Here is a 9,485-nt window from a genome sequence, read left to right as displayed (position 1 = left end):
CGCGCTAAGTTAGCACGTGACTCATTTGCGTCATACTCACCAATCAGCTGGGCAGGAGGCGGGCCAACTGAATTTGGGCGTCGCACGGCGTCGGGCGGTGACGTCATCATGCAAGGCCACGCCGGGCGGTGACGTCATCGCGCAACGCCACATGCTAGGCGTATGACGTCAAGATGCTGCGTACGACCGCAATGCGCCTGCGTGCCGACAGACCGTTGGCGCGCAAAGATTTCGGCCACTACCAAAATTTCGGAGCCCCGCACAACTCCGCGGTTCTAAGTGGGACCGGCCCCGCGCGGCCATACGGTGCCCGTACGCCTCAAGCGACCACGAGGTCGCGTAATTTGCGAGCCAAAGTTGCGTAAGCGGGACAGGCCCTTTATTCCCTGCTCTGCTGCCAATAGCCTCCTTCTGCACTGCTAATTGTGAATGATTGTATCTAATTTTAATATAATACACATTATTGATAAATATTTCTATGATGATTTCTTACCAGGTTTTTAATATTTTCCATAAATTACTGATGTATTTCTAAGCTGATTTCTTCGCAGGTTTTTACTTCAATGATTTTCCATTCAATGTGGAGAAAAATGTATAATTCATGGCAACACAAAGAACAACAGATGTTGTTTTACAAGAAAAAGTCGCAAGGAGCTGGAGTAAATAAGTGGGTCAGGCAGCATCACCTGAGAACATGGACAAGGCACGTTTGGGTTGGGGCCCTTCTTCAGACTGGTTGTAGAAGGGAATGGGAGAAAGTTATAAGACAGGTGGGGGCAGGACAAAGTCTGTCGAGTGATAGTTGGATATGGTTGAGGGGGTGGTTGATTGCAGATGTTGACAAGGCAGATGACAGATAAAGTGGGAGATTAGGATAGAAGAGGTGCAGCATGTGAGGCCAGAGGAAGAGGAAATGAAGATGTTGGTGCACATCCAGGTGGGGCACTGGATAAAGATGTGGGAAGGGGGTTGGGTTTTGTAGCTCGGTTACCTAACATTGGAGATTTCAATTTTCTCTAATATATATGTTACACTATTGTCACACATACTGTACTTCTGCATCTTCTTGCATATGGCGTGCACAGCCTAAAGTTGTCGGGCAACTTGTTCTAATTGATCTTTTGTTTGTGCACGTCGGGTTGATTGCATTTGTTGAAACGGGGTGGACCACGTGAAGGTTGCAATCTCCCACCCCACATACTGTACTGTATATAAGTGAATATATCACATTTTTCTCATACAGATGGGACATTTGAAAATTGGGATATATGAGCAAATCAGCAAACCAACAATATTCAAAATTCTTTGATCGTGTTTGATCAGATGCTGAAGAAGGTGGATCCTGTGAGAGCAATCTCAACTTTCACTTCCAGTAGAGAGATTAAAATGTCAGGTAATATTTGTAATGGTTTCATTGATCCCCTTTTCTCTATCTTTCTATCGCTGGTACATTGTACTGCCTGCCTATTGATGTTTTTCATTTTTCTCAGTTGCTAAACTTAGAACTTTAATTGCCCGCTTTTCCTATTTTAAATGGGTAGGTCTTTGCCCTTTTTTGAGTTGTTGTTTTATGTAATTCTGATTTTTGTTTACCTTTCCTTCAGACATTGTATGGCCAAGAGAACAAAGAGGTTGACGGTTCATTCAACCGTCATTTTATGATGGAGAAGGCTCAATGAAGAAGACGGGGTGAAGAAAAGTGCCCAATTTGGAAAAAAAGTAAATCTAGTGTTCTTTATAGGTTTGCTGTGGGATTGCAGGACAAGGACAAGAGAATTATTGAGGAATGTGATGTCGAAGATTAGAATACATACAAAAGGATCAGTAAGTATTTTCAATTTAAATTCAGGAGGCCCCCTAAAATTCAGAGTGAGTTAAATGTTTCATTGTGGGACTTTGGGTGGGGTATGATGCAAGAATAAATTTTACTTCTAGATAATTTTCCTTGGTGTCATAGTTTCTTTATTCTGATAGCCAAATCAAACAAGTAACTCTGGACCCTAAGTATCAACTAAAGTAAAATGAGGCACAATATGAAAGGAAGCTGCCTCTCACTTGCTGTTGGGGTTTGACATTTAGTTCTGACCTCTAAGACAATTCAATACATTATGCACTACATGATGCAAAACTCATAACAATAGCTAAATGACCTGGCCTTGCATCACATAGATCAAGTTTTTCTCCACACAAAAGTAAGTCAGGGTAACACACCGTCAAGAGTCAAGACTCCAGAGTGTTCAATTGTCAAATGTACTGGTATCAGAACTAATAAATTCTTACTTGTTGCAGCTTTTCATGCACCTTAGCCCAATTACACATGTATTAATATACAATAATAAATAATACAAACATTTAATTATCAATAATTTAGAGAAACCCAGTCATACTAGTGCAAAATCAAAATATGTATCTGACGGTTGCTGGGAAGAAGCTGTTCTTGAACCTGCAGGTCATGGTTTTCAGGCTCCCATACCTTCTCCCCGGTGGTAGCAAGATGACTGCAGGCAGGCTGGTGTGAGTCTTTAATGATATTATCATAGCTTTTGTACCGAGACTGACAAAGAGATCTGTCCATTTTTTGAAAGGAAGGACAAAGGGAAGAGAAAGCATCAACACCAGAAAATCTTTTCGCTTTCAAAATAATGATTTTCCCCTGTTGCTCAATGCACACATGTACTTCAGAATGATCTTTAAGGAAAGTAAAAGGACACATTTTTAAACAGGATATTTTAAGGTTGGGTGGCGTACTGAAAACCTTTAAGCAATAAAAAAGTGCTGAAAATGCACAAACAAGTTATGAGGAAGAACTCATGTTTTTGGTATCGCAAAAAGTACATCCCATTTAAAAATAGCAAGGGAATTAGTTGGTGTGGTAGACTATATTTGGTTCACATACTTAGCTAAGTTCCAGGATTTGTTGCCCATATATTATTATAACCACAAAGTTGTTAATTTACATACAATATATTCCTTTCTGTGTTTTGCCTTTATTGGATATTTATTCATACAGTAGTAAGGAAAAATAGATTACAATCAGATCAGAAGCAATTGGAGGAGTTGCAAAGATAAGGAATGGGAAGTGAGGTGAGCGAGCTTCAAAGACATTTAGTTATCTTAAAGATGAAAGGTAATAAAACAGCACAGAGAATGGAAAGTAGGGTCTACAGGTTTACCTTGGGTTATCCTAGACTCCACAAATTTGAGATTAGTTTAGTAACTTGAACATTGCCAATAGGAGCAAAAGTATGGAGGCATATTTTTAAAAGTATTTTACAGTTTCCTCAAACATGTTTATAAAGTATTAAGTTATTAGAGATGGGAGGGAATAGAGTATAACTGGATTGGGCAGATGGAGGGAAAAGCACCTTTGTTTTGGGTTTTATTTGCTATAGCAGACTATAGCTGCAGCATACTCATTTTGGGGAGTGCATATTTAGAGGGATGGTCAATGGTACTTTATTGCCATGTGTACCAATGTACCTTGGGGTGTCAGGTGGTAGATCTCTGCAGGATACCCATTCTCTGCTAGCCATTGTATTTGTGGCAAGTCAAGTTATGTTTATAGAAACATAGAAACAGAAATTAGGTGCAGGAGTAGGCCATTCGGCCCTTCGAGCCTGCACCGCCATTCAATATGATCATGGCTGATCATCCAACTCAGTATCCCGTACCTGCCTTTTCTCCATACCCTCTGATCCCCTTAGCCACAAGAGCCACATCTAACTCCCTCTTAAATATAGCCAATGAACTGGCCTCGACTACCCTCTGTGGCAGGGAGTTCCAGAGATTCACCACTCTCTGTGTGAAAAAAGTTCTTCTCATCTCGGTTTTAAAGGATTTCCCCCTTATCCTTAAGCTGTGACCCCTTGTCCTGGACTTCCCCAACATTGGGAGCAATCTTCCTGCATCTAGCCTGTCCAACCCCTTAAGAATTTTGTAAGTTTCTATAAGATCCCCTCTCAATCTCCTAAATTCTAGAGAGTATAAACCAAGTCTATCCAGTCTTTCTTCATAAGACAGTCCTGACATCCCAGGAATCAGTCTGGTGAACCTTCTCTGCACTCCCTCTATGGCAATAATGTCCTTCCTCAGATTTGGAGACCAAAACTGTACGCAATACTCCAGGTGTGGTCTCACCAAGACCCTGTACAACTGCAGTAGAACCTCCCTGCTCCTATACTCAAATCCTTTTGCTATGAAAGCTAACATACCATTCGCTTTCTTCACTGCCTGCTGCCCACTTTCAATGACTGGTGTACCATGACACCCAGGTCTCGCTGCATCTCCCCTTTTCCTAGTCGGCCACCATTTAAATAATAGTCTGCTTTCCTGTTTTTGCCACCAAAATGGATAACCTCACATTTATCCACATTATACTGCATCTGCCAAACATTTGCCCACTCACCCAGCCTATCCAAGTCACCTTGCAGTCTCCTAGCATCCTCCTCACAGCTAACACTGCCCCCCAGCTTAGTGTCATCCGCAAACTTGGAGATATTGCCTTCAATTCCCTCATCCAGATCATTAATATATATTGTAAATAGCTGGGGTCCCAGCACTGAGCCTTGCGGTACCCCACTAGTCACTGCCTGCCATTGTGAAAAGGACCCGTTTACTCCTACTCTTTGCTTCCTGTTTGCCAGCCAGTTCTCTATCCACATCAATACTGAACCCCCAATGCCGTGTGCTTTAAGTTTGTAAACTAATCTCTTATGTGGGACCTTGTCGAAAGCCTTCTGGAAGTCCAGATACACCACATCCACTGGTTCTCCCCTATCCACGCTACTAGTTACATCCTCGAAGAATTCTATAAGATTCGTCAGACATGATTTACCTTTTGTAAATCCATGCTGACTTTGTCCAATGATTTCACCACTTTCCAAATGTGCTGCTATCCCATCTTTAATAACTGACTCTAGCAGTTTCCCCACTACCGATGTTAGACTAACTGGTCTGTAATTCCCCGTTTTCTCTCTCCCTCCCTTCTTAAAAAGTGGGGTTACGTTTGCTACCCGCCAATCCTCAGGAACTACTCCAGAATCTAAAGAGTTTTGAAAGATTATTACTAATACATCCACTATTTCTGGAGCTACTTCCTTAAGTACTCTGGGATGCAGCCTATCTGGCCCTGGGGATTTATCGGCCTTTAATCCATTTAATTTACCCAACACCACTTCCCGGCTAACCTGGATTTCACTCAATTCCTCCAACTCCTTTGACCCGCGGTCCCCTGCTATTTCCGGCAGATTATTTATGTCTTCCTTAGTGAAGACGGAACCAAAGTAGTTATTCAATTGGTCCGCCATATCCTTGTTCCCCATGATCAACTCACCTGTTTCTGACAGCAAGGGACCTACATTTGTTTTAACTAATCTCTTTCTTTTCACATATCTATAAAAACTTTTGCAGTCAGTTTTTATGTTCCCTGCCAGTTTTCTTTCATAATCTATTTTTCCTTTCCTAATTAAGCCCTTTGTCCTCCTCTGCTGGTCTCTGAATTTCTCCCAGTCCTCCGGTATGCTGCTTTTTCTGGCTAATTTGTACGCATCATCCTTCGCTTTGATACTATCCCTGATTTCCCTTGTTATCCACGGATGCACTACCTTCCCTGATTTATTCTTTTGCCAAACTGGGATGAACAATTTTTGTAGTTCATCCATGCAGTCTTTAAATGTCTTCCATTGCATATCCACCGTCAACCCTTTTAGAATTAATTGCCAGTCAATCTTGGCCAATTCACGTCTCATACCCTCAAAGTTACCTTTCTTTAAGTTCAGAACCATTGTTTCTGAATTAACAATGTCACTCTCCATCCTAATGAAGAACTCAACCATATTATGGTCACTCTTGCCCAAGGGGGCACGTACAACAAGACTGCTAACTAACCCTTCCTCATTACTCAAATCCCAGTCTAAAATAGCCTGCTCTCTCGTTGGTTCCTCTACATGTTGATTTAGATAACTATCCCGCATACATTCCAAAAATTCCTCTTCCTCAGCACTCCTGCCAATTTGATTCACCCAATCTATATGTAGATTGAAGTCACCCATTATAACGGTTTTGCCTTTGTCGCACGCATTTTTAATTTCCTGTTTGATACCATCTCCAACTTCACTACTACTGTTAGGTGGCCTGTACACAACACCCACCAGCGTTTTCTGCCAAACATTTATGGACAATGTTTGGCTCTCCCACGTATCAAACTTCAGAATATTTGTGTTTTTGATGATGGCAATGCCATTTAAGGTGTTTGGGTGATGAATAAAATTCTCCTTACTTCAGCTAATCAATATCGACCATTCTGAACGAGCAGTGTTGGTGCTGGAGGAACTTAGCGACTCAAGCAAGATCTGTGGAGGGAATGGACAGCGGACATTTCAGGTCAGGACCCGTCTTCAGGCATAATGCTTATCAGTGCAAAGTTGATATCATTTGGGTCGTCAGTTTCAATTTAGTTTAGTTTATTGTCACTTGTACCGAGGTACAGTGAAACGCTTTTGTTGCATGCTATCCAGTCAGCAGAAAGGCAATACCTGATTGCAACTGAGCCATTTACAGTGTATCAAAACATTCAATTCAATTCAATTCAACTTTATTGTCATTGCAAAAATACGAGTACAGGTACAACGAAATGCAGTTTAGCGTCTGGTCATAGTGCAAGATAGTAGCAATAAAAATACTGGTTAACAATGTGTGGACTGTGGATGAATTAAACTGGTACATAGGCAAATAAATGTATACAAATGGGAGAGTATAAAAGATAGCTAGCGACGGGACTGTGAGTTCAGCAGTGTAATGGTGTTATTGAAAAAGCTGTTCCTCAGCCTGCTTGTGCGAGACCTGAGGCTCCTGTACTGCCTCCCTGATGGGAGGAGGGCAAATAGTCCATGGTTAGGGTGAGAGGGGTCCTTGATGATTTTCCCGGCCCGTCTCAGACACCGTTTGCAGTGGAGGGCATTCATGGCAGGGAGCGGGGCACCGATGATGTGCTGAGCAGTTTTCACCACCCGTTGTAGTGCCTTCCTGTCAGCTGTGGTGCAGCTGCTGTACCATACCGTGAAGCAGGTGGTCAGGATGCTTTCGATGGTACAGCGGTAGAAGTTGGACAGGATCTGGGGGGACAGGTGAGCTTTCTTAAGCCTCCTCAGAAAGTAAAGGCTCTGCTGTGCCTTTTTGATCAGTTTGGTGGTATTGAGGGACCAGGACAGATCCTCTGAGATGTGTACCCCGAGGAATTTGTAGTTGGAGACGCGTTCCACCTCAGTCCCGTTTATGTGGATGGGGGTATGTCTGCCACCTCTGGTCTTCCTGAAGTCAACGATGATTTCCTTCGTCTTCTTTGAATTGAGGACGAGGTTATTATTGGTACACCAGGCTGCCAGGTTCTGGACCTCCTCCCTATAGGCTGATTCGTTGTTGTCCCTGATCAGTCCTACCACCGTGGTGTCATCGGCAAATTTAATGATGGCGTTGGAGCCATACTTAGGGACGCAATCATGGGTGAAGAGGGAGTAGAGGAGAGGGCTGATAAAGGAGACGGCATGATAAAGCAATATCATTTCCTGCACGGTAAAGCCAGCAAAAGTCCGATCAAGGATATCTGAGGGTCACCAATGAGGTATAGTAGTTCACCACTGCTCTCTGGTTGTGGGAGGATGATTCAGTTGCCTAATAACAGCTGGGAAGAAGCTGTCCCTGAATCTGTAGGTGTGCGTTTTCACACTTCTCTACCTTTTGCCTGTTGGGAGAGGGGCGAAGCGGAAATGGCCAGGGTGCGACTCATCCGTGATTATGCTGCTGGCCTTGCCAAGGCAGCGTGAGGTATAAATGCTATCAATAGAAGGGAAGTTTGTGTGATGGTCTGAGCTGTGTCCACAAATCACTGCAATTTCTGTATACATTGCCTGGACTCAATATCTAATGCCCCTGTCCCACTTAGAAAACCTGAACGGAAACCTCTGGAGACTTTGCGCCCCACCCAAGGTTTCCGTGCGGTTCCCGGAGGTTTTTGTCAGTCTCCCTAATGGTCAAAAGTGGTTTCCGCTTCTTCTATGTTCTGGTGATTATTTCAAAAAATTCAAAACCAGCCGCGACTAAAAATAGGTTTCCGTTTTAGCCAGTTGCGCTGCTAGTTGAAGGTGGTTGCCGGAGGTTGCAGGTGGTTGCCGGAGGTTGCAGGTAGTGCAAGGTAAGACGTTCAGGTTTCCTATGTGGGACAGGGGCATAAGGCTTTGCAAACGGAACTAAACACAGTCATCATCCATCTGGATCTTACCATGGAGAATCAATCTTTAATGAGGCAGTTGAAGATGGCTGGGTCTTGGACTAAAATGATTTAATATTTCAGGAACAGTCAGCTGTGTTCACCCAGCCAGTGAATAGCTTTACCTCTTGATTCCAAATGTCAATTTTGCTTAAGATCCTTGATACCACACTCATTCAAATACTTTCTTGATATCAAAGGCAGTTTCTCTGACCTCAATACGGAAAATCAACAACTCGTTTGTGTGAGGCTATAATGAGGACTGGAGAGACTGTCAGAACCCAACTGCAGAGTGAACAAATTATTAGTGAGGAAATCCACCAAATGTCATTGTGCATGAAATGTAATATTACTTCACTGATTCTCATGAGTGGGTGTAATTGGTGATAATTGAAGCTTTTTGTGGATAAGGTGTACTGTAACACAATTCAACTTTGTCAGATAGAAGCGAATGTTGCAGCTATACTGGAACGGTTTAGTTACGTGCAGAGATAGTTCTTCAGCAATATATCATTATGCCAAATTGTATGGTAAAAGAGTTAAAACAAGGGTTAAAAGGAAACCAATTACAACCCAGTAAAGGTAGCTTCTTTTTCTTTAAGCGTGGAACATGTACCAATTATGGTGCTTCCATTTCCATTGTTGACGGATGTCTCTCACCATTGGAATAAGCTGTGAGCTGAGAATTCTCTTCAAGGCATGTAAATGTCTCTGACTTTGGTTGATAAAAATAATATCCAGGTAATCCCAGTATGCTCATTCTCTAGCCACCTTGTTATAAAACCTGCTGATACTCTCCTTTGGAGACTGAGTTGAAAGCTGGCGTTAGAGAATTACCAAACACCCACTGCATGCTACTTATAAACACAGCTTTATTTGTGCAGCAATATGCAAAAAGACAGACACTTTATGTGGTACATTTATCAGAAGCAGCAAGTTTGATGATACAACAATATTTAGACATTTTGGTATAAGCATTTTTTCCAGCCGATTTATCAAATATGTAGGATCCTGAATGACAGGAATGCTATTCTGAAACACAGCCACTAGACTGCAGGGTAGAAGCAATTAGCTAAACTGGATTATCATTGAATGGTAGTGATACCAAGATAACAGCTAAAGTATTTTCTCCTCCAACTGAGATTGCACTTGCTTTGCATAAACATGGAAGAGAATTCCCTATTGATCTGAAGGCACATTTCCATTTTAAACCCAACTCAGC

The sequence above is a fragment of the Amblyraja radiata genome, chromosome 4 (genome assembly GCF_010909765.2).
Source record: "Amblyraja radiata isolate CabotCenter1 chromosome 4, sAmbRad1.1.pri, whole genome shotgun sequence".
NCBI classification, from domain to species: Eukaryota; Metazoa; Chordata; class Chondrichthyes; order Rajiformes; family Rajidae; genus Amblyraja; species Amblyraja radiata.
The sequence above is the reverse complement of the archived record's forward strand: the minus strand, read 5'-3'. Positions refer to the sequence as shown.